This window comes from Drosophila persimilis, unplaced genomic scaffold (genome assembly GCF_003286085.1).
Source record: "Drosophila persimilis strain 14011-0111.01,24,50 unplaced genomic scaffold, DperRS2 tig00000124-arrow-pilon, whole genome shotgun sequence".
Lineage (NCBI taxonomy): Eukaryota > Metazoa > Arthropoda > Insecta > Diptera > Drosophilidae > Drosophila > Drosophila persimilis.
Window position 1 is genome coordinate 977,170 of NW_020825294.1, and position 24,981 is coordinate 1,002,150.

The 24,981-nt window shown below is 39.7% G+C and overlaps 1 protein-coding gene across 5 annotated transcripts in view; it reads left to right on the forward strand.

The window, feature by feature from the left end:
- The first annotated feature begins 16,254 nt into the window (after window positions 1-16,254).
- Window positions 16,255-24,981, forward strand: part of LOC6593495 (serine-rich adhesin for platelets) — a 40,488-nt gene continuing 31,761 nt past the window's right edge. The window contains exon 1 of one of the 5 annotated variants that reach the window (XM_026987441.1): window positions 16,255-16,593. The gene's annotated coding sequence lies outside the window, so the exon portion shown is untranslated. The remainder of the gene's footprint in view (window positions 16,594-24,981) is intronic. The other 4 variants (XM_026987436.1, XM_026987440.1, XM_026987439.1 and 1 more) reach the window with 4 other exon arrangements.

The window sequence follows — 24,981 nt, forward strand, 5'->3', positions numbered from 1 at the left end:
AACATATTGTGTTCAAGTGAACAAGTAAAGTAATTCGCTTACATTCAAATGCTTTCCGCAACTCCAAGAATCGGTGAATGCTCCCCCATTTAGTATCGCCTTTTAACAATATTTTTAACACAATATTTAATACTCACAGTTCATTCTTAATGGAGTGACAACGACCATAACTAAGTGGGCGTTGAAGATTTTTATTTGATTTTATTGTTTCTGTCGCTGCTGATGATGATGAACGGTGCCAAAAGCTAACAGTTAATCGGAGGGTCGCATTTCCTCCCCTCGTGTGGCATGGACATGGACTGGGGGTGTGGCACACGGGGCATGGCAAATTAAATCAAATGAAAAGTCAAACCCATAAGCACATGCTACCCGAGAACGTAGCAGCGCCCACCCAAACGCACCGCATAGACAACCATTTCCACCCTCTTCTGGTGAGAGGCCATTACGAGGGGTGAAACAATTGCGATACATTTTTTGGCTAAATTTATGCACCCCGTTTTCACCTTTCACTTGTCATTTTTTACGGTCCATCGACCCACCGCACTGCGCCGCACCGCCCGCACCACTGAGAGTGTTACGGACCGAGTCGAACCGATAGAGAGCTAAAGCTAAGCTCTTCCCTGCGGTAATTTGAGCGGATCAGACCGACAGACTGTTGATACTCCCAGACTGAGGCCCAGGCTAATGCCAGTAAATGACCCCAAAAAGCCGCTCATCGATATATCACTTGATTTTAGTGTCGAATTCAATTTGCGAAAGTCCGTTTTTTACGAACAACTGAATGCAATTATTGTGAACATTTGTGGCCTGATTTGTAGGGATTTTCTTGGGATTTGTGGCAGCTAAAGATAGTGACAGATGGAACTTTAACAAATCTAAAAGATGCTGCAGGGAAATTCTCTAGTCGTGGTCACGATATTTTACTCATCAATGAAGCGAGTCGGCCGGGGAATGGCACATGTATTCTTTTTTTATTTTCCGATAATTACATTCATTAAAACAGCATCACATGGTAAAAAAAAACCAAATCCCGTACCAGAAATGACTCAAACACTTAGATTAATGTCTAAATTACAAAAGGCAACAAGTAGAATTTACGAGAAGAAAAAACCAAAAAAAAGAGGAAAATTTTCTTCAAAGTTGTGGGCGCAAAATGCAAAGAGAAAGAAAATGCTGATAAATGAGCAAAGTAAATGTTGAAATAATGACTGCCAGCCTCCCAGCCTCCAGTCTCTGACCACAAATTTTAGTTGAAGTTGAGATATATTACACTACTCTGAAGGTAACAAAAATAGTTCTCTGGAGCCGCCAAACTGATTGATGAACAGACATTAGGGCAGTAGTCGTGGTAGAGGTACAGAAAAAGTGTTAAAAAATTGTGAGTGATGAGGCGCTCTAATTGCACGCATAATCAACCTTCAGTGCAAGCGATGCGATGCAATCATCCCAAAAGTGCTGCATCTGGGTGCCCCTGCAATTAAATTTGGGATGGAATCTTCAGCGTTCTTTATCGCGTGTTAGACATCTGAGAGTTCGAACATTCATAGATAAATGCCGGCGATAAAGTCCACGGATAGACGTCGGAATGTCTGCCCCAGACACAGAGGGCTTTGAGTGGAGACTGAGATTGAGAGGAGCCCAAACAATCTCCTATATTGTACACATATACGAGAGTATGCGCCGCTAATTTCGATCATTTCGGTATTTCTACTCATCTCTGCTCGCACTCATTCCAGTTCTTGGTCTTTTTTGAATATCATCCTAAATAATTAAACATACCAGGCACGTCGCTATGAGTCTGCCTGCTTTGGACGGAAAAAAGGAACAACCATATACCCGTCGTACTCATATTTAATTTCAATTTCATGTCACAGACAACATTTGGCCGCGGACCGGGGTACTTGGGAACTTGGGGCAGAGCTGATGCTGCGGATAATTATTATGCCGACTGCATTAGAGCCCAAGTTCTTTATTTGAAGCTTTTGCTCAGACGAGAGTCCCACCCATTGCCAATCCCCAATAGCCATTCGCCATTCCCCCCAGTTGCAATTAAGTCAAGTGACAAGCAAAATGGGGCGGTCTGGCAATCAAAAAATCCTTCGTTGTTCGCGGAGGGGAAGCCCAGGAGAAACGGGAAGCATTTCCTTGAAAGTCTAAGAACTCTTTTTTAACTGGTGTAATGATAAATTAGGGAGCGAAGAAATTATTGAGAAATATATTTTTTCAAATATTTAAGTTTTAAGGCGGATTTTTATTGATTCCCAGAAAGTACTCTTGATTTTGGTAACATTAATATCCTGGGGATAAGTTTTCATCTTAATATTCTTAGTATTGCTTTAAAAAAAAAAAAGCCCCCATCTCATCAGCAACAAAATCTTAATTGTATCCAGAGCCAAATGAAAAAGTCAAGCCTCAAAATTAGCTTTATTTTATTCAGATTTATGTGCGACATGGTGCAACAAGTGACCCGAGAAGCATGCCGCCCCATCTCCAGCTCCGGCGGAAAGCAGAAATCTTCAAATTAAGTGGATGCGAGGGCAAAAATGTGCAACAAAGTCAAGGAAAAGCACAGCACAACAACAACCAACCAGACCAGGCTGCAAGCCTGAAAAAAACCAAGAGTCAGAATGGGATAGGAAAAACTCCTCAAATGCAGGCGGAAAACACAAAATTGACAACACGCCGCAAAATTCAATTACGTATTCATGTATGCAAAAGAAGGAAGCGCCAAATACGCAGCCAGAGAGCAACAGCAACAACAAGTAGAGCAACGCCTTCAAACCCAACCCACGCCCCAGCCCCCATCTACGACCACACTCAGCCCCGAAATGGGGGCGGGCCTAGACAAACCACAGTGGAACCGAACTACACGCACATCAAAGTAGGTAAATGCACTACAATTTCGTGGATTCTTTTCTTAGATTTGATTCTATTTAGATTTCGATCCGTCTTCGGACGAAATGAATTATTATATATTTCTAAAATTGTAGACTAATATACATTTCCATAAATCCTACGTTACATTTACTAGCCTTAGACAGAGAAATAATGTATATATATATAGAAAAATACATCAAATCGATTGATATCTGAGGATTCTGTGTAGAGAAAAAGTAACTTCAGATCATCCACAGAAAAATCTATATTTTCAAATAGAAAATTGGGGAACCGTACAAATTGCCTCACCATACAAATTGTATTCAAATAATATGATTTATGGGTTTATCTTAACTGTTTATATCTTTACAAAATTATATAGAATGGAAATATGAATGTATATGAACTCAACTACAAGAATTGGTTCCCGTATCGACCCTGTTTATAACCAGTTTATTTGAATCGGATCACTCTTGGCGAACTTTGTTCCACTGTGCAAAAAACATAGGCAGGATGGTGATGGCGACTCCCTCTAGAACGCCCTTTCTTGGCACTAGACGACATTTGATTGTTTGTTGAATGTCTGAGTGTGTGTGTGTGTGTGTGTGTGTGTGCATGTACCCTCTGGATGTCTCGGCCTTTGGCTGGTGCTGGTGCCACTGCCAGTGTTTGTGTGTGACTGTGATTGTCATTTATGCAAAATAGCTGACATGCCAAGGAAGTGGGGTTGCCCTGAGTCCGCACACCCCCACCCATACCCACACCCACACCCAAAAGCATACTGGAAAGCCCCAGAGCTTATCTGTGTGTTGGCTTATTGATAAAGGCAACGGAAGGGCTTAGACACCAAAAAGGCAGCCGACGGAAGAGGCCGCAAACAAAAATAGAAGAAGACTGGAGATGGAAAAAAACGAAAGTCTCGACCTGGAGCGGGTGCCGGGTGCTGCAGCGGGATGTTTGATTTGTGAGCCCCAAGACAACAGACAACATTTCTATTAGAGATGCCGCCGAATAGATCGGATCTGGAAAAGGAGTTTTGCGCGTGTTTATGTATCAATCAGAGGCGCGGATCCATTTGCATGATGCGGCACAAACCGAAGTAGCTGGAAATGGATCTGGCGTTGCAGAGAAGCGAGAGGAGAGTGCGCGAGATTGAAGAGTAAAGATTGAAGATTGAAGATGGAGATGCACTGACTCAGCTTTGGGTTCCTCCGATCATGAGAAAGACAAGATTAGCGCAACGAATTATGAAATTGAAATTACTCCAAAAAGTGTTTGGCGATCGATACGGAATACGAATACAATACAAAGAGTCAGCATATTTTCCCCAATATCCCCAAGTCATCATGGATCAAATGCGTTTTGCCGACCCGTGCACACACACACATATATATATTTTCTTGGCCAAGATCTCTGGCCCCTTCTCGTACCGTGTCATGCCTCTCGAGATGCGCTAATCTCTGAAGGAGACCCCCAGCCACCAGACCTCCATTCCTATCCCCAAAGCAATCTAATTAATCAACATTCACCGGCGAAATAGTGTCAAATAGTTCGTTGGTCGCTTTGTAATTGCTACCAATTGAAATGGAAATGGTTATTGAATATTGAATATTGAATATGGGAGCTTGGAACTGCCTCGCCCAGTATCTCGATTGTGTCAACTGGACAGACAGTGACTGTCACACCACATACCCCCTCCCATACACTGAACTGTGACTGCAATCGATCATTTTCAGGCCTCTATATATCGCTCTGTCTCTCTGATTAGCCGCCGCATTTACACGGCATTCCACGTTTGACATTTACTTGTGGAGCAGCAGCCTGCCCCGACCCGACCGATTGTCAGCCAATTAAACGGTTGACCAAATTGGGTTAACTGCTCTTATTGTGGTCCAGAGCGAGATAGAGAGAGAGATGGTGATCAAACAAACGATTACTACATGCCGTATTAGCTCTCAGCTCGAATCTGATTTGATCAGATATTTAACATTAATTTGTAGAAATTATTAGAATTATTAGTATACCCACCATTAAATGTAATGCCTAACACCGATTACATTAATTTATTTTGATAATAATCAACCTAGAGAAAGCATCGTATTGTATATATCCTGGAATGAAACTCTGCCACTTTGCCTTTCACCGAAACGGCTGAATTTGCTCCGCTGAAAATATTTGAAATATTTTGAAACTTAAAGCGCTCCCCGCACTCTTCTCGCCCTTTAACTTTACGAACCAAATGAAAACATTCGAATAAACATTTTTGTTGGCACCTTTTTCTGCTGCCCATTTAGGTTGGCGTCACCTGTCCAGCGCACGTTCAGAGCTGTCGCTGGTGCGTTAAAAATGATTAATTAAGGCATTTGAAAATCATTTGTCATTCTTAATTTATTAATTAATTAGAATTGCCCAACACGTACATTGACACCTGAGGCGGAGCCCAGACCCCAGACCCCAGGCCCAGACCAGACCCAGTGTCCCTCATTTGGAGGCGACTGTTCAATTTTTGTGTATCCAACGGATACGACACCAACCGGTTCAAGGCATATCGGTATGTGGCACAGACGTATCTTTATTTCAGACACTTTATGCATTTGATGGCTGCATTCTTCTAAACATTTGCTGGGGTGCACAGAATGATGCAACTGCTCCTCATCATAGATTCAGGTGGATGTCAATGCATCATTTATTGAACGTATAGTTTTTTTAGCTATTAAAAATTTAAAAGTTTACTTTGGAAGTTTCCTCCAATAAATACTTTCTCAGTGGCGCCACAAAAGTACTTTACATGGATGGTTTTCGGACTATTCAATATTCATACATACATTCTACATTACTGCTATTTTTCACCGCGTGTAATAATGGCAGCGCTACTATAACTACATTAACTATATGTACTTACATTTTACATGCGACTTTCAATTCGCCGCGACTGTCGGCGCCACCTATTGGCTTTGATAGAGCGGCGCCACTGAGCTACTGACTGGACTAGACTAGACTAGACTGATGTTGCCTTTATTCAAATTTTCAGCCGAATAATTTCAATAAATACAAAATTTAAATAAAATAAACAAACATTCAAAAAAATGTTGTTGCAGAGCACAGATAATGGTGCATGAGGGCTATACATTTCGTATTTCTCTGTAACTCTTTAAATTATTCTGCATTCAATCTGAGCTTATGATTACATCATCATCCCCTGGCCACGGACCACCCTTCCCAGAAGACATTCAGTCACGTTCTGTGGCACAGCTTTTGATGAGCAAACGAAACTATGAGTATAATCGAATATTGATTATGCACAATCACAGATAAGTTCCATTGTAAAAGTCGTATGCTTTGATTCGATTCGATTTACGATCTGACCACACAAAGGCACTCCGATAGCCATAAGGAAGTCCACGTCAGATCTGCCTGTCAGGCTGCCTAGCACTCTGAATGATTGTGTCCATATGCAATGTATGTATGTACTCGTACTCGTATGTTTTTATAGCTAAATGATAAACGTGATCCGCCATTGCTCGGGTCGGTCTCAAGTGTCAATTTGAAGGCCCTTCGGTTCTCATCAGAGATCTTCAGTCAAGTCAGTTCCTCAGTGGAGTGGAGTGTAACGCAGTTTTTGGTTCTTTACTGGGTTTCATAATGTAATTAAAAGCAAAAATTAACGAAAAGCATTTTAAGTCGTAAAGTTTGAGCAACTATTACTTAATAATATTTCGTTGGGCAATTCAAAATGTTTACGACTTTACGATTCGATTCAATCGCCTTAAAGAACTGTCAAATCATGCAAATAAATGGGGCCCCCCCACACCACACCACACCCCACCCTCTTCAAAGTACCAATAGGTACCCCGTCTAGAGCCGATTGAGTCGTGAGGTATAGCTGCGTGATTTACACAAAGGAAATCCCAACATAAATAAATATTGAAAATCAATAAAAGTGTTATTTCTTGACTTGAATGCACATATTGTTGAGAGTTCTGAAGAGTCTGTCTACGCACAGGGCATACAAAATATTGGTTAATTAATTAATTAACTAATGAATGAAATCATAGATATTTATGTTCTTTTAATGCCTTTTTTGTGTCCAAACTTAATGAGATTGCTTGGAAATAGGATTGACCAGCATTCTTTAAATTTCCGTTTGTATTCCCATTCTACAATTTCTTCAGTTGTTTAAAATTCAAGGCAAACATTAATCTTACTCAACCAAAAACATTGTTCAAGTGCAGCGCTCAATGCACAAATTAAAGGTTAAGTTAAGTCCATTTGCCCACCGATACGATACGATGCGATACGAGAACGAGTACACACTTGTCCGACGAGTATCTGTGTCTATAGACTCGTTCTGTTGACTCTCTGATTTATGGTTAGTTAACATTTGTCAGAGTCTCTGTCTTGGCCAAATATGGCCAAAACAAGGTAATTGGACATTAGGCAATCGAACAGGAAAATTTGACAAATAGATGCAAATAAATTAGAATTTAGCCAGGTTTGTGCTTCGATCGCGAGAGTCAGTTGGTAACAAGAGGCTTTTTATTTAGTCCGCACAGTGTTGGCTAAAAGTGTGTTAACAGGGGAATCAATCAACATGACATGTCTAAGCTAAATTCAAAGGTTTCTTAGTGTTCCTTTCAAAGATACATATGTGACCAGAAAACCTCAAAGATCCAGGAAAGAATTTCTAATGGAGTTTAGCGGATTGTAAACTTAGTAAACCAAGTTGTCCTCAGACCTGTATGCTGTCGAATGGCTCTTAGAGTAGGCGTTCAAATTAAATTCTTGTCTTTAAACTTTCTCCTATACTCGTACTTGTCTGGCACCACACAATGGCTCATTAAAGACACACGTCTCCAGTGCATTCATCGCCAGAGACAGAGACGAGATGTCAGCTGCAGTCGACTCGTGGCACGGCACAGTCGTGGGCTGCTGGGGCGTGCGATGATTGATGTGATGATGACACCACAGCCACGTCTGGTCTGGGGATCATCAGACAAAAGGCGAAACCGTTACGAATCGGTAATAGCAATCAATCATCGACAGCCGACTGCCATATCTCGATACCGATACGACTTTGGCAGACGAATCGGTGCCAAATCGTACAACATCGATTGCCTCCAAAACGATGGCCTATTAAATTCTGATCTTTATGGACACTTTATAACACAAAGCGAGCGATTCATTCCATTCTCATTATGTTTATGACAATTTCAAAGATTTTTGTAGCCACTTTTTAGGGTACCTGCTTTGAAGTCAGCAAAAGGTTGTATTGTGGGTGGAAACCTCCTTATTTTATTATGTTTTTATTTTACGTGTTTTATTGAAGCTAATTTTGCAATATCCCGGGGGATTTCTTATTTAACAGCTTTCCGAAAAAAAAACTCCATAAACTTGCTGCTTGCCCGTGTGTTATGTGGTCGTATAAAAGTGGAAATTATTGATGATCTGGTTGGATTTTATTGGGGGGATCACAAGCTGTTAGTGGCAATAAATTGCTCACTTTAAATATTTTTATAGAAATTTCAGAAGTATAAAGTAGAATATTGGATTTCAGAACATATAGGAATATAAGTTAATGTACTTTAATTAAATATCTATCTTTAAATTTATCAAAAAATGATTACAGCATATTCCGATTGTCAGATCTCTCAGCTTCAATTGCAGATTCAAGACAATTGTGTAATCTGTAATTGTGGCATCTCACAATACTGCACCCAAAATTAATTATTGTGAAAAACTCACGCAATGCATTTTGACATTTAAAAGATCCCAAAAACAGATGCAAACGCAATCAATCATTAGCATCTTTTCAGAAATTAATTCTCCTTTTATTTCTTTATTTTTGTATATTTTGTTTGGTACGGATGCCCACGCTATATCGAATGCTGCCATTATGTCTGGGGCACATACTCTTAGAAAATTGAATTGAATCATTGTGCAGTGTCTGGTGTGTGGCACGCATACAATTACCACAAATGAATGAATAATTAAATGGGAGAAAGACTTAAGCGACGAACTTTGAGTGTGTATGAGGGAGCAGCCATGGCAGTCAGTCAGTCAGTCAGTCTGGCAGTCGGTGAGCTTCCCACCAGCCAAAATGTTAAATTACAAAAGAGCAGGCATTGCATGTACTTTGCAGATGAGGTGAAGCTGCTGAAATGATGCCATCAGCGAAGACCAGCGACAACAATAGATTCAGACAGAGAGCAGGCGAAACTCCGAGACTCCGTGAGGGATATCTCTCTCTCTCTCTTCTCGGATGTGGGCTGCATACACTGGCCTGGCAGCTTAGAGACAATTGTCTCATATAGTATAGAGTATTTCCCAACCTTCCTGCCCCCAACACTTGCTGCCATCTCTCTCTCTGGCAGTACGGAGTATCTTTCGTATTCATTGAGCTTAATGGGCCGCATAATTAACCAAAATGTAGGTGAAACAGCCTCCAAGACCCGTGGCACAAATGAAGTGCGCAATTGTAACAGCTCTTGCCTCGGACCTACTCTTCGCCATTGGGTAACCAAAAAAAAAATAAATAAGTGAGCCCCAGAGACAGTAGAAACGCCTACTTTTGGCCCCCTTTAGGTTTGACTTACAACTGCAATTAACAGTGTTTAATTATCCACAATGCCGTCTGGTGGGTTACATTTAATATTGCCTTAAACACAACATTTCCACATCTTAATTGGATTATATAATAAGGCCCAAAGTAGAGCGGGGAATCTGATAATGTGTAAGGGAAGTACTTATTATATGGAGATGCACTTTTTATGGCCAAGGAATCAATCACGTGATTCCATTATATGTTTATAAATGCCCTAGGCACAATAATCGAGGCTTACTAGCACCACTTCTTAGCCTCCCCAATACTGTAATAACTATTTTTAAGCTTAGTATCTTCATAGAAATAATACTTTTTGGGATACCACTATATAGTTGCCTCTCTCTCTTCAGCAATTTCCTTATGTATACCCCCATACCTAGTTCAATGATCCATTTCAATATGTATCCTATCGCCCCATTCGATTAGATCATAGAGCATGACAGCAGCAGGCTCTCCTTTTCGCTGTTTTCCTACAAGAAACAAGAAATTCGCATTTAGCCATTTAACAATTGAAGTATTTTTCCCTGACCATTTACGGAGGCCTAATGAATAACTGACTGCCTGACTTGGACAGTCTTTATAGCATGGCATGCTGTACTGTACTGTACACAGTAGTACTGCACGAGTAGTCGAGTAGAAGATGAAGAAACTTTGCTGGGCTCCCCAATGAAAATGAGTTGAATAATTACACGAAAAAGAGATAATAAAAAAAATGCATAAATAAAATTGTAGATTGGTGTCTAAACTGACCCTGCTACCCACCGCATTGAGCATAACTTGAAAATCGTATATCTACGACTTAAATGGTCTGTCATTCAGTCGTCATACTCGATAATTTTGAACAGAGTTTTAGACAAGACAATTGACACATATTTGTAGAATTTTTAGAGACTAAAATAATAGATAAGGAGGTATTCAATTTAGGTTTCGTCTTCCATTATTATTTCCCAAATCTATCAGACAAATTGTTACAAGCAACAACTCATGAAACAACCCTCTGCTTAGCGCATTTACTTGCATAAAATTAATAAAATTCCATTGATTAATTACTGACATGATAAATACGCTGCCTCTAAATGTGACACAAGTTGCGCGCCTCAAACTAGAGAGAAGAATAAAATTAAAAAATAGAAAAACTACTCGTATACTACAAAATAATACCCACAATGGTAAGAAGCACACAATGACAACGACAATACTCTGAGCCACAGGCAACACCACAAACAATTTGTAATTAACACGCGTGGGGGCCTCAGACAGAGACTGAGACGAGTCAAAGGCTTGAACAATTTCAGATTCGAACTCGAATTGATATTCAGTTTTGCCACATGGTCCAGTTGCCATATAAGGCACAGATCGATCCACTGACAGCCTATACGCAAAATATGCAGTTACACACAAAACTGTAAGGCCCACTAATAAGAATAATAATTTAGCTTATATTATGAATATTTTATTATTTTTAATCGATAGTAAAGCAATTTATTTCTTTAAACCTAAATAGGGTTCATGAACTTGGTTTCTTTAGCTATGAAACGCACTGTATGTGGATATTGTCGCATCTCTACAGAAACTTGAACTTGTCCAAAATCGTTTGACTGACTGATTTATATGAATTTTATTTATAGCATCGAACAGAACAGAACAGAACAAATGCCGATTTACAAGGCATGTAAATTGGCTGTACCCGTGTTGGGCATTTGGCATTTATTTAATTATTTATTTATAATTAAATTGTTTATTTCAGCCATAGCATAGATGTGGTCTTGGCCATTTCGGATGGCCAGCAGGAAGCCAATTTGTTTGCCTGTATATGGCCTAAACTATTTGACTTGGCTCTGCAGCATCTCTTAAAGACTGAGACTTTGTATCGTTCTTTTCTGTTTCTTCAGTGGGATCCAGTAGGAAATCCATTGGAATGTCAGACAAGCATACATCCAATGCTTCAATTAATTAAGTGGTCGAAAAATAGACACATGAACTGCGTGGACAGGACCGGAAGGAAGCTCTTTGCTTGGAATTTTGGTGGCGTTTGGCGAACAACTTTCAGTTTCACATAGCAGTTAGGGATGTTATTGGATCACATAGACGAATAGTCCACGTAATCAAACCATTTAATGGAGAAATATTTTAAATATATTAAGCTTTATTTTCTCTTTTATTTGCTCTGTATTTTGGAAAGAATCGACAGTGGTTTTCTTGGCAGTCACTCAATCAGAGACTGCTCTAACCTGCCTCTGCCTCTATTGGTGTCTGCGTCTAGCCTGTTTTGGGTGCACCATTTAATAGTTTTGGTCTGAAACATGTAATCGTAGCTCTTTAAAAGGTTGCAGGCCCAGGCGAGTCTCAAATTGGGTCAGCAAAGTGTTATGTATGCAACAAAGTATTTGCTTATAAGCATGTGAGCTGCAACAGCTCTAGCGGACCTAAAACTTGCCTGCCCTGTCTGCTGGCTGCTGGGGGCATGCCACACAGACACACATCAGGTCTGGAGATGAACAATGATTAGCCTAGTTCAGAGTTTAAGGGGTTAAACGTGAGTTAAACCGAACTACTTGACAGCCAATTTTTTGGCAAATAGTTTTTGAGCACAATATGGCTCAATTTGCGAATCAGAAAATAAATGTACATATCTAAAGTGGAGGGAAAATGCTTGAAATGCTCCTGGATATGTTACCCCCCATCCAATATTCCGCGAAAGACATTCCAACCGTAAGACTTCGACCATTTGTCGAATGACACCATTGCTTTGTCACTTATACTGCTCCACATTTAGGACACCTTCCTATTGTGTGTCTAACAAAGCCCCTGCATTGTATCCACAAACATTAAATATTATGCATGCACCCCCCACACAACAAAATCATGTTTAAATCTAGCGCGCGGCCAATGCGATTGTTTTTCTTTGCGATGGCACATAGCAAACTCCAATTAAATATTCAAAACATATTCCCACCATAAATGTCTAATAAATACAAGAAGTGTGTTTGACAGAAAGGGCACGTACCTTGAGTAAATGTTGTATATGCAGACATAAATCAAACATAATGTCGAATTTGACATGAAACACTTGTGCCAAATTGTGGAAAGTATTGAATGGTTTTTGTAGATATAAATCTCAGAGATTACTCAATGTATCATATTCATTTCATTAGCTTCCTACAATCTACTGATAGGAAACAACGTTTTAAATAAAGCTAATATTTAATTTTAATATGTCTTTTTGAGAGGCGGCACCGGAAACCACGAGCTTCAACAGATGAACCTTTACCCATTACCAGGGCGTGTCTCTATAACCGACATCAAACGAAAAAAAAAATCTGTTTGCCTATTCGCTTTGCTTTGTGGCTAATTAAACATTTTTCTGTGTGTTTTTATACCCCTTAAAGAGGGTCTTATGGTATTGGAAAAGCATATGGCAATAATAATAAAGAAGCATAAAGAATTTTAGTAATTATTACATATAGAAAATGTAGAAAATTATCACATGGAATGCATTTCTATCGAAACCGCTGCACAGGCTTGACCTTTAGAAGGATTATGTTGCTGCATCCTTTTGCTATCATTTGTGAACAGACTCCAAAAAATCCCGTCCAAATCGTTCTCAAGCTAAAAGTTGCACCTTACAGCTCCAGGGTATTTGGATCTTCTGGTCTACCCGTCGTTTTTGGTCTTTTTTTGTGGCCAACAATTAGTCAAGCATGCACCCTCTAGTAAATTTCAGGAAGATTGTCAAAACACGTACAACAATTTGTTGAGGAAGCGCCCCAACGCGCAAACAAACATACAAAAATATTTGTTTTTGGTTTTTTTTTCGGTTATATGTATGTATTTAAATATTTTTGTGATTTTTTTGGCACGTGGACCATGTGATGGAGACTGATAGATATAATCGTATATGTAGTCACGCCCATTTAGTGCCCATCAGTTTATGCATTAATGTGTGACGTTTCCTCATTTATTTTGGGTCGTTTGCCTTTGGTAATGTCATTGACTTTTGAACTTTTGGCCAATATATACTCCTTTGTTCTGAAATAATGGGATTGTGAAATGGGATTTCTTTAATTTAGAAAGGAAAATCGTATGTTTTCTTTTAGGAAGAAAATAGAAAACCTGAGAGTCTTTCGTCTTAAAGTCTTTTCGCATCGGAAGGCATTCAATACACGCCTTTTTACTAAGAAACTTATATATACTTAATGGTTAAATATTATTTTCAGTCAGAAGATCTATTTCAGGGAGATTTGAATTTTTAACATCTATTAAATTTCCTTAAAATTTTCCCCAACTTTGTCCAGTCCTTTTCTTTTAGAAACTGTGCACCAAATATATACAACTCGAAGAAATACGATAAAGAACGACTATCAAAGAGGGAAAAAAGAGGAATAATTCAATGCAATTTGTTGGCCTGGTATTAACAGCAGCCAGTATAAATTTGTGGCATAACTTTCAAACGCGATTTGTTCCGAAATTTGTACTCAACTATAGAGAGGGGGAGAGATAGACATATCGAGAGAGAAAGAAGGAGAAGGAGAACGGCGTGACAACATTTGGACTGCAACGAATCCCAGATCCCAGACAGACCGAAAAAAAACCCAAAAGCCAAATCCAAATCCAATTTCAATTGCATTGCGAATGCGGCAGCCGAAGCCACGTTTTTGAACCCGCAGACCCCCAAAGGGTCAAGTGGCGCGTGTAGCGAAAGCCAGGGCTAAGCCTCAGGGCAGCCAGCAACCAACAACAACCAAAAGCAAGCCCAAGTCTTTGCCAAGCTTTCAGCTGTTTCTGTTTCAGCTGCCACCCACTGAAGGGCTTTAGCCCGTAGTCAAAGTCGGAGGCTGATACTTTGAGATGTTTTGTTGGAGAACTGATCCGAGGCGTTCGATCTTCATGCCCGAGTGCGTGGAGAGACCTTACTTGTGCCTGAACTTGACATGCATATTGTCTGCCCCTCTCTCTTGCCACATGCCTTGTGTGCCTTGCGTGCGTGTTGTCGCGAGTGTTGGTTGGAGGTAGGGTTGTCAGCCCCAACCCCAACCTCCCCAGTAATCAGTCTAGACTGCATTGGGCTCTCGTCCCACGTTCAGCATTGAGCGTATACGCATACGTATTTTTATTTTTGTTTTTGTTTTTCTGTTGGCTGGTTGTTCTAATTAATGGCTTAATTTGTTCACAGCACACATGGCCAAAAGTCATAAATGTTTTATTAGCCAATTCCAAAGCCACACTCGAAAATAAGATGAAAAATTATTTTTAATAATGCCAAAAATTTGAGTACAAGACATATAAAGATTGGTTCAATGGCAGCGCACACTTCAAAAATCACATTGAATCTCACTGGAGCTTTTACGTTATAACGTTAACTGGCACTACGTGCCCCTCTTACGTGGGACGTTAAATGTGTTTACGTTACGCTGACAATGCCGGTTTTGAAGAGACAAAAACAAGCCAACAAAAAGCCGGCTCAAAGAGATAGCGGTGATCCCAAAGAGAGGCGCCTCGAATAGGGTTGTCAAGTTGCTCAATTAACAAGCAGAAAGCTGAAAGAGTAGATGAAGATTTTCTGATCTTAAGTTGTGTTTCTTCTGAAAGATACTTCAAGGTGCAGTTAAATTGCATATAAAAGATATGGGAATGACTTCATTTATAAAAATGTACAGCCATAGAAATCTCTCAAGAAATTAAACCTTTATTGTGCAGCACCTTTTAAAGCCAGAGACAATAAATCAACATTTATTACAATGACTTAAAACATTGTATGTGGGCATGGTTATCATTGTACGAGTACTCATAATAATAATAAATTAATTTAACTGAGCCAAAGAGCGCAGCCCAAGCTTGATTCTCTTTTAACATGAAGCTCTTTTGGCATACGTTTGTGGTTTTTACTCTCTCTCCATATCTCTCTCTCTCTCTCTTTCTCTCTAGCGCTGACATCATCCCAGACACAGACTCAGAGCCAGACTCAGAGGTAGAGGCAGAGCCCCAGCCCCAGCCACAGCCACAGACCGAGGTAAAGGTATAGCCAGGTGTCAGACGGAGGCTTATTTAATGCCCGGTCCCAGCTCGAAACTCTTTTAGTATAGCGTTGGCGTGCGAGACAAACGGTTCGGTTTTCCCAGCCAAAAGTACACTTCCACACACATCAAAACGAGTTCGTCTAAAAGAATATATTTATATATATAGATACACCACACAGTGTATATATATAGATGTATCTGTGTTTATACGCGAGTAGATACAATATTAAAACACATTAAAAATATACAAAAGCATAAAAAAGGGGAACAAAAAACAAGAGTAAACATTAAACAATTGTAGATTGTTGTGACTGATGTCTGAGTGAGCCCCGACCCGACCCAGCCGACGCGAATTCAAGTGAAGCCAAGCGTTGAGTGTGAAATGCAAAACGGAGGCAACCCAAGACCTCAGGACAGACCCCTCCTCCAGGCACTCATTTTAGTCGGTCTCAGAGACTAAGCAGCAACAGTTCCGAATTGCAAAGAAAGTGAAAGATCAGAGACATACTGAAAAAGAAAAGCAAAAGGCCAAGCCAAAACCCAAGACCAAGAAAAGGGAAAGGGTAGACTCAGACTCAGACTCTCGTGTTGCATGCTCTCTCAAGTGCAACGCAGCGCAGAAGCTTTTTGGGCCTCTGCTCTGCCTCTCTCAATCAGGCAACAGCTGTTGGTCGACTGCATCGCCCACAGAAACAAAAAAATCATTGAAATTTATAATAAAATATTTTCAATAATTTTTTTGTCCATTGCTTGGCTGACTACGCGTTTTTTTATTTAGCTAAAAAACACAAAAAAACTCCCCTGTACCACGCGTTTTTTCGTTGGTTTGGTTTTTCGAATTGTCATTGATTCATTGAGCCCCTTGTCTGTGTCGCTGAATGCGTGTGTGAGTGCTGGTGAATACATTCAAAAAAGCAGCCAAGCGACATTGATGTTGCCTGCTGCTGCCGTCCGCTTTTGCATCGGATCGGACCAGAATATAATGAAAATAAAGTTAAATAAAATATAAGCTGAAACGCCTTCAGTGGACGGACACATGGAGTCACGGGGACCCATGCTAAAAAGAGATATCAACACGCTCCACTATCGCGCGGACAGGTACGGTGCAATTCGTCTCTTTTTGATTTATTTAAGCATACATTTTGTTTGTCAGCATCGAGCAATAAATTATTGTCTATTACTATACGGTATAAGCATTGTAACTGGCATGGAAATTGTCGTTGATTGGAGATTGCCAATTTTTTTGGGGGGAAGAAAAAGAGAGGAAAATTGCTTTATAATATCAGAAAAACAAAACAACGATTTAAGTTAACGAGACTCGATGATGCAATATATTTAGTAGCAAATTATGTGTGAGCGATGCTCCAATTAGGGTTACGAGGTCTGAGAACTATATATACCATAGTATACAGACCTAATTTAAGATGTTAATATTAATTCCTGGTAAAATTATCGGTATATGGTACATTTATTAAAAAAAAAAAAAACAAAGTGGGCTTCATACATTTACCTACAGTAGTTTCTAATAAAATAGCGTTGGCATGAAGCAGAGTTCATTGACTACCGCAGAGTATACGAGTATCTTGACTTTTATGAAAATTATCTGTATAATCCGAATTAGCCAACACAACAAATGAAAGAATTACATTCTCTTTTAGATGAAGAAAACCTTTCCCATCATTCTCATAATTGTGGCTCGCAAAAACCCCATTCCATTTCTCTCCATTTCTTGCTCCATTTTAAAGTCAATAACAATGGAAAAGAATATTTTCTTTGTCTGACTTTCAAAGCTATTTCTCTCAGTTAATTATTTGGATCTTCATATTATTCATACTTCATACTATTTCCATCATCAGAGCTCATTAGGGAATATATATTTCTTTGGTTAAACAAAACCTAACTCGATTCAATGAATCATTAATAGAAGGTTCAATGATTCTAGTGCCCAGGCATGAGTTCACATCATATCACAGATTGCCCATTAGTCATCAGATTGTCCAGACCAGACCCCAAGAGTAGATCCAGTCTTACACTCCATATGGGGATAGCTTTCTCTGTTCTTTACTTCTTTTGAGAACTGAGAACAGAACTCAAGTAAAATTTTCCCGGCAGGAAAGAGGAAATATCTGATTTATGTCTACCATATATCGAATGATTTGATTGCGAGGCCCACAAATGTCGCATTAGAGGCTCAGTAGCTTGTGGCATGCATTAGTGCAAATTACCATTTGGGCTGAAAAGGTGTTGGCCCCAATTGTCACCTCCGAAAGATATTGAAACGAACAAAAACTGGGCGCGGAACTCAAAGCTTATGGCATATTGCATTACCTCGTCAAAAAAAGCAGCTATAATACTTGATTTCTTTACATATACAATGGGTATATACATTTTTACATTCATACATAGGTGCATAGGTATATATATTTATGGGCACGCGCCTGCCTTTTTGTCAGTCTCTATCGCTGGAGCTGAATGTCAGAGAGTTAGAACTTGTGGCAGTGGCAGCCAACCGGAGGTTGACATTAAGACCATTTCAACACCACAGCGAGATACTTTTTAATTAAGCTGACGGTTGGTTTCCCTCTGGGATATCAGCAGGGTATTCTGGCGTTTTAATGTGCCTCAAGGAATACCTAAAAATTAAATGAAAGAAATTCCATTAATTTTGAAATATTCCACTCTCTCATTTTGTATGCCAAAATCGCTTCAGACACACAATTTTGCACACCCTTTTTATCCCCAAAAATGTGTTTAATGTTGACTGTTGACCAAAAATTAAATTTTTGTAGAATTTTTCGTATTTTGTATTCTCACACGTTTTTAATGATATTTTTGCACTTTATTTTGTGCACAATTGAAATTTATTTCTATTATTGTGTCAAAATATTTTGTGTTGTCCGGAGACTCCAACGAAAGCCATACCGAAAACGTTTCAAAGTCATAATTATTAGCTTTGCCTTTTATGGCTGAAACAAAAATAAAAAACAATAATGAAACCCAACTGAAAAAAAGCATAATTCTTTATAATTCAATTTCTAGCCAACCCAAAGCGCTTCCAATGAACTCTGCCAAGCAAAATATTTATCATTTGGAATTAGGTTTTTAAGGGGACTGAACAGGATGTCCAAAATGTGATTCATAGAAGAGACGGCTCGTCGGGTTGCAATTTCTAGGCTGGGCCAAGGTCGGCTTCTGGCTAAGATGATCTCAGCCAGAAGGCTTCTTTTAGCCGCAATGTTAGGCATCCCACTGGTATTTAAATTATATTCTAGTGCTATATGATTTCGGTCCTTTCATTTTTCATCATGCTCAGCAGCAGCAGTAGGCCTAATTAAACCATAAACACCTCAGAACATGCTACCATACTTAACGAATACCCCACACAGTGTATGTTGTGTGGTGCCGAGTGGTGTCGAGTGGTGCCGTGTGGTGCTGTTGATGGCTTGTGACCCACCCATCATCATCACAACTGCCAAACGACCCACACGAGCCTAGCCGTGCCGAGCCGTGCCGAGCCGAGCCGCGTATATTTCTTGTATCATTTTTCATTTGTTTTTGTACCAAGACAATGCCAAAATCAAAGAGCAGCCAAAAAGTGCAGCAAACAAACACCTCCACAAAAAGCCTCAGACACAGAGCGGAGTCGGAGCCGGAGCGGAGTCTTAGCGGATGGTGGGCCCAACCTATAGACATGTTTAATCAATTTAAATTACCTTCAATTAGGCTCTTTGTTCGCTCGCTTATGGTCGGTCGCATTGCGAAAAGTCTTTGCCATGAAACAGACATGCAAATGGAGAAAATTCCACTAATTTGTTCAGGAGATTCCTCGGCTTCTCGAAATGTATGCATCTGCATATCTCTGCACTCTAAAGAGTTGGCCAACGCTGCCTGGCAATTAAACATTTAATGCCTTCATTCGATATGCATAATGGCCAGAGACTGGAGGGAGGGACAGTGCTGTAAGTTTAGTGGGTGTTGGCTCTGTTTTTGGTGTATAAAAAATGCAAATTTCCCTTTGAGTCATTAAATAATTTATAAGAGAAAATCTAGTGTAGGGCAGGGCGGCACGGATTGTATGTGAATAGAATTTATTGAGAGCGCTTTGAGTGATGTTTTGATGGCTTTTTAATCTGATCATAAAATAGTTCAATCCAACAAATACTACATTTTATTCACTCATTAAAAAGTATATACAAATTTTATTTATTACTTGTAGAGGCTTGTACGCGATGAATCATTGAGTGGATTTTTCGCAATGGCTGATCAAAAGTTCATTGAATGCTAAATCAAAGTTTTGTTTTGTAAGCTGACAAAAACCAATAAGCTTAAGAGATTTTTCGGTTTAAAATCCTCTTTAACAAAGCCATCAAACGATCAGTTTCTCTTGCAAATGAAAAACGAATGACTCAAGACACAAACTTGGCCAAGAAACTGCATTGCCATTGCAATGAATGCATATAATTAATCTCTTTATCCTGGCACACACGGTGAAAGTTTTTGCATATCAAAAAGTCGGCACTCGTCAGCTGTCAGCCGAGCAGTGCAAAAGTCTAGCCCCCCTCTCCTCGTGGTTCAATTTAAATGAGCTATCAAATCCCAGGCACCCCAACCCCAAAGATGTCTGTGTCATTGAACCAACAAATCAAAGCCGCTTACCGAAAGTCCATACAAAAACTTATAGTTTATTGCGATCCGCGATCGGTGCTGAGGATTGATGACAACTCCAGCAATGCCAAATGACAATTATCAACGCGGCAGCGTGTCATAAAAAAAACCACACAAAACTTCAACTAAAAACCAGAAACCAGAGCCAAATGGCAGCAAACAAAAAGCCAAAATGTGTTTATTGACGTCATTCCATGTAGCCAACCAACCAACGAACCGCCAGGCAAAAAAATGAACTCTTAATGTGGAGAAAATCCAGACATAGAGGACCTGAGGGACTGGACAAAAAGCGAGACAGCCGCCTGCCAACTGCCAACTGCCATCCGCCACCCGCTGGGCCGTAACCAAAGCCTATGCCAAAAAGTTGCTTGCGAATTGTAATAATTGCTAACAATTACAAAGACAATAAAGAGAGCCGGAAAAAATGAGAGCTAATATATCATAGACCATGTCGATACCTCCGAAGCCATAGGCAAAAGAAACGAAGACTAAATGGTACTTAGGGGTGCAAGGGACTAGAGGAATTGTACCATAGATCCACAAAAGAAGTATCTTCCTATGTATTAAACAAGTAGAAGACTGGGCTTAGAATCTCATTTTAGAAAATATTGGATGACTGTTGTCATTTTGTAATCAGCCATTAAACCGTGACGTACATATTGAGAACTATTTAATCTATCTACTTATATTCATATCTTTCCTTCCCACTTTCTGTCATCACCTCTTCGAGCATCAGCACGTACCGTTTACACCCTGTTAAAATCACTCATTGCTTGCCATTTCTCGGACATCAAACTCTGGCCATTGTCTTGTCTTGGGATTTTGCTATGGTTTTCGGCTAAGAGACTCGGCTGAACAGGGGATTACTCCTGCTGCTGCCTATCATATGTACGAACGAATGGGTGCATTGGAAGCCGTATGAAATCTCATTAGCAGCTGAGGGTTCAGTTTAGTTCAGTTCAGTCCTGACTCCAGTCGCCCTGTCTCCTGTCTGTTTTTTTGCGCTTGCATAAATTATGTTCACGAAATTCTGCTGTGCTGTGGCGGCGGGGAAGTCACCTTTGGCTCTCGTCTTTCGTTTTTTTTTTTGTTGCTGTTTTTTTTTTGGGGCCTGGGCTTAAGTATGCTGCTGCCAATTACGAGCATGAAGGTCTTTGACTGCGCAATCTCAGAGCGCACCGACAACAAAAAAAAAAACCTAGAAAAATTTGTAACATTTTTTGTTGGATTTTCAGTTTTAGTTGGTATTCGGTATTCCTCTTTATGACTCGTTTTTCATGGTTTTAATTTGTTTCGTCGCTGCTTATCCCATGGGGAGGCGAACAATTATTTTATATTTCGCCAATATTTTTGTGAATGCTTTTCACGCTCTTGAGTTGATTGGCTTGCAAAATGTCCGAGCAATGGCAATGAAAATTGCTGTACAATGTGCAAGATACTCGTATAAACGGGATTTAATCGGTTGCTCGAATGCAAATCAAAAAAAAAAATGATAGCCAAGGCCCGGGGTATAGTACCAGTAAGTGTATCGCTTTGTTTGCATTTTCCACATGATTTCCACAATATTTTTCTCACACATTTTCCACTTGCACTTTTCTGCCATCGATTCGTGGCCAGTAGCAACTATCTTTTTTTTTTAATTTACTTCGATCGGTCCGCCGTTGGCAATTAACTTTTACACGATTTCTAAAAGGAAAACTCTGCCTCTGTCTGTTGATGACAACGTTTTTCCACCTGCTAACCCACATAGCCATCGTTCACTGTCTGCTCAATTAATTATCTTTTTTTGTTGCTGCTCACAATTAATGTTTTAATTTTGTATAAGCCCGGCAAATAAATCAGCCAAGAGGTCTTCAAGCAAAAATGATTATTTGCCAAACTCTATGATTAATTAGGCACTAAATTGCATGCAACACGCGCAGCATTAAAGAATAAAACATAATTTTTTGCTGGCATGCATTCGGCAATGAAAGAATATTTAATTAGCATTATATGAGAATGCCACCTAGACTTTGGGCAAGAGATGAAGTATCACAGCAACTAATATAGTTGTTAACATTAAATGGAGTGGAAAAATATAAGAAATTATGTACAATATTTACCACTTTTTCTGAAAGATTTGAATCTTTTCCGTTTTCTAATATATTATTGGTTATAAAAATCCATTATAACGGAAAACATTTCTCATTTTTAAATGGATTATACAAACAGCTGTCTTCCATTATTTATTCTAATAAATATCAACAACTTGATATGGCAATAAAAGATGCTTTACAATTCTTCATATTACCTCTATTATTTTAATTAAATTTACCTCTTCCTGTCCATCTAGGCCTAGACCCCATTATCACTAACCATTTAAACTTGACCTTAACATTTATTTAAGTGAAATCAATTTTCTGCTGCTGCCCAAAAATGCTGTAACAGGAAAACGCCCAGCGTTTTTAATGCGTTGTCTTGAGCGTTTTTTGATAGCTCAATTTCCTCAGAAATGGTTTCCTTTTTGTTCCAGTTAGGAAAGTTCAAGTTGAAACATAATAATGTGGGCTAATTGGGGGAGAATTATACAACCGTGTTTGTTTATATGGCCCGCTATGTAAATTTGTGTCGGGCTGTGTTGCCGCTGACCTAGAATTAAAGACAGAAATGGCTTTTGTGCCGACTATTGAGGTGCGATAACTGGGTGAGGAAATAAACAATTTCGGAATTTTCGGTTTATTTGCTGGGCCCTGGCCTTGAAAATTAATTGACTTTTTGCAGCAGGAGGGAATACTGAATATACTGAATATGCTGTGAGTAACTCTCTATTTATCTCTCCATACATAAATTATTTATGACTCTGTTTAGTCAGGGGCCAGGGCCCAGCAGCAGGTGGGAGATGGGGGATTGGCTTTCATAAGACCAGACCGCTTTTTTTTTTTGGTTACTCAATATCCAAATGCGGAACTGAAAAATATCGGTTTTCATATAGATATAATATCTTGTGGCACACAGCCACACAATCATCGATAATTTCCTTAAACTTTTTCAACTTCATTCTGTGTTTTTTTTTTTCTCTGCGGCTTTCACTTTTCCATTTCGCTGCTTACTTTTCCTTAACAACTTACTTGTGTGTCGATTATTGATTATTGCTCTCATTTCTGCTGTGACTCTGGGCTCTGCCGCTCTGTTGAAATGAAAAGTTTTCGCTCTGCTCTGCCATTTGTCATAATTAATTTCTGCGCTTTATGATTTAATTGTTGAAAGAAACAACACACAACAGGGGGGTCTCTGTCATACTGCAGAGAGTGAACGAACATTTTGAAAGTCATTAAGTTGGCTCTATGGATCGACATCTCGGTGTTATGCCTGCGCTCTACTTAGACCCGATGGTGTCTGTGATTGAGTGCTATGTCTGGTGATAAATCGACCAGAGCGAAAGCCCCAATCAATGGCAATCATTTGCTATGGGAAAGGTTTTCGCAAATTGGGTGTCAAATGTACGCAGATATCAGTAAGAGTTTATTTTATTAACATTATATATCAAAGAGTGGTTTCAAGACAAGAAATTCATATTGACACCATTCTTTTCTATAATTCTCGTTCCATAAATTAACAGAATAAAATCTTAATAAGTGTTTTCCCCTTACATTCAGTAAGTACTTTTTCCAAACATTGATTGCTGTCCAACATGCAGCAAAAGTCCCAGTCATCGCGTTGCCATATTTGCATTCGGGCTGTGGGTTGCACCACCAACCATCTCATTATATTCCGAATGGATTCGGAAAATCCGAAAGTATTACTTTGAACGCCTTAGCATGACTAAGCCCCTCGGACGGCAGCGTGTTAATCAGCAATTTAGAATATTTTGTTCGCTCTCGCAAAAATCCAAACACACACACAAAAGGTCTCGCGAACGGAGGAGGGCCCGCACAGATTTCATTTCCTGTTTCTTGGACATTTTGTTGGTCTTGTTATTGCCACAGCTGTTGGTACACCACGACAACCCCCACCTTTCAAGATGTTAAGGTTGTTATTGCATTGCATTGCATTTATCATGTAACTCACACAAAGACGGACAGATTGACCGGGACCGCAAACGCGAACGCGGGGGGAGGCCCTTAGGAGACCCGGCAAACAAGCTGCTGCTGCTGCATTGATTTCCTTTCTGCTATCTTGACAGCATTAACTTTGAGGCATACAGCATACAACCGCAGGGCCGCAGGGGGTCCGGAAGGGGCAACACTTCGACAGAGACAAACGAAATAAATGCGCGATCGGGCGATAAACTATTTTTAAAGACAGCCACCAAAGGAACAGCAGCAAAAGGCTACAAATAAAGGAAATCTGTGAAATTATTCATTTAAGAGTCTGGACACGTAAATACCCTGTAGATGAGGATCAAGGGTGGCAGAAGTAGGGTTCCACGTCCATGCTCATGAGAAAGTATTACTTTTAAATTTGTTCTACTTAGATTGTTGGTATATATTTTCAAAAACATTTGTATACCTACCAATAGATCCGGTGGGATTCGGTATTCGATTCGATCGTTCTGTTATAATCAGGGTCTTAGATTTGTCATTGCATCGCTCAATGCCCAACAAGGACTTTGGTTTTGCTCAATCGTGAACCCTTGACTTCTTGTAAATGCAACAGCCAATATACCCATCGCCATCTATGAATACAATGGGCATTCCCAAAGACACCTTGAAATGATTTCTCACACAGCGAGACAGAGACGGCTAAAGCTCTTGCTGGAGAGTTTAGGCCCTAACAAGCTGCAGCACTTAGGATGCTGGATCTCCCCGACTGCTATATAGAATCTGCCTGTTCCTCTGGTAC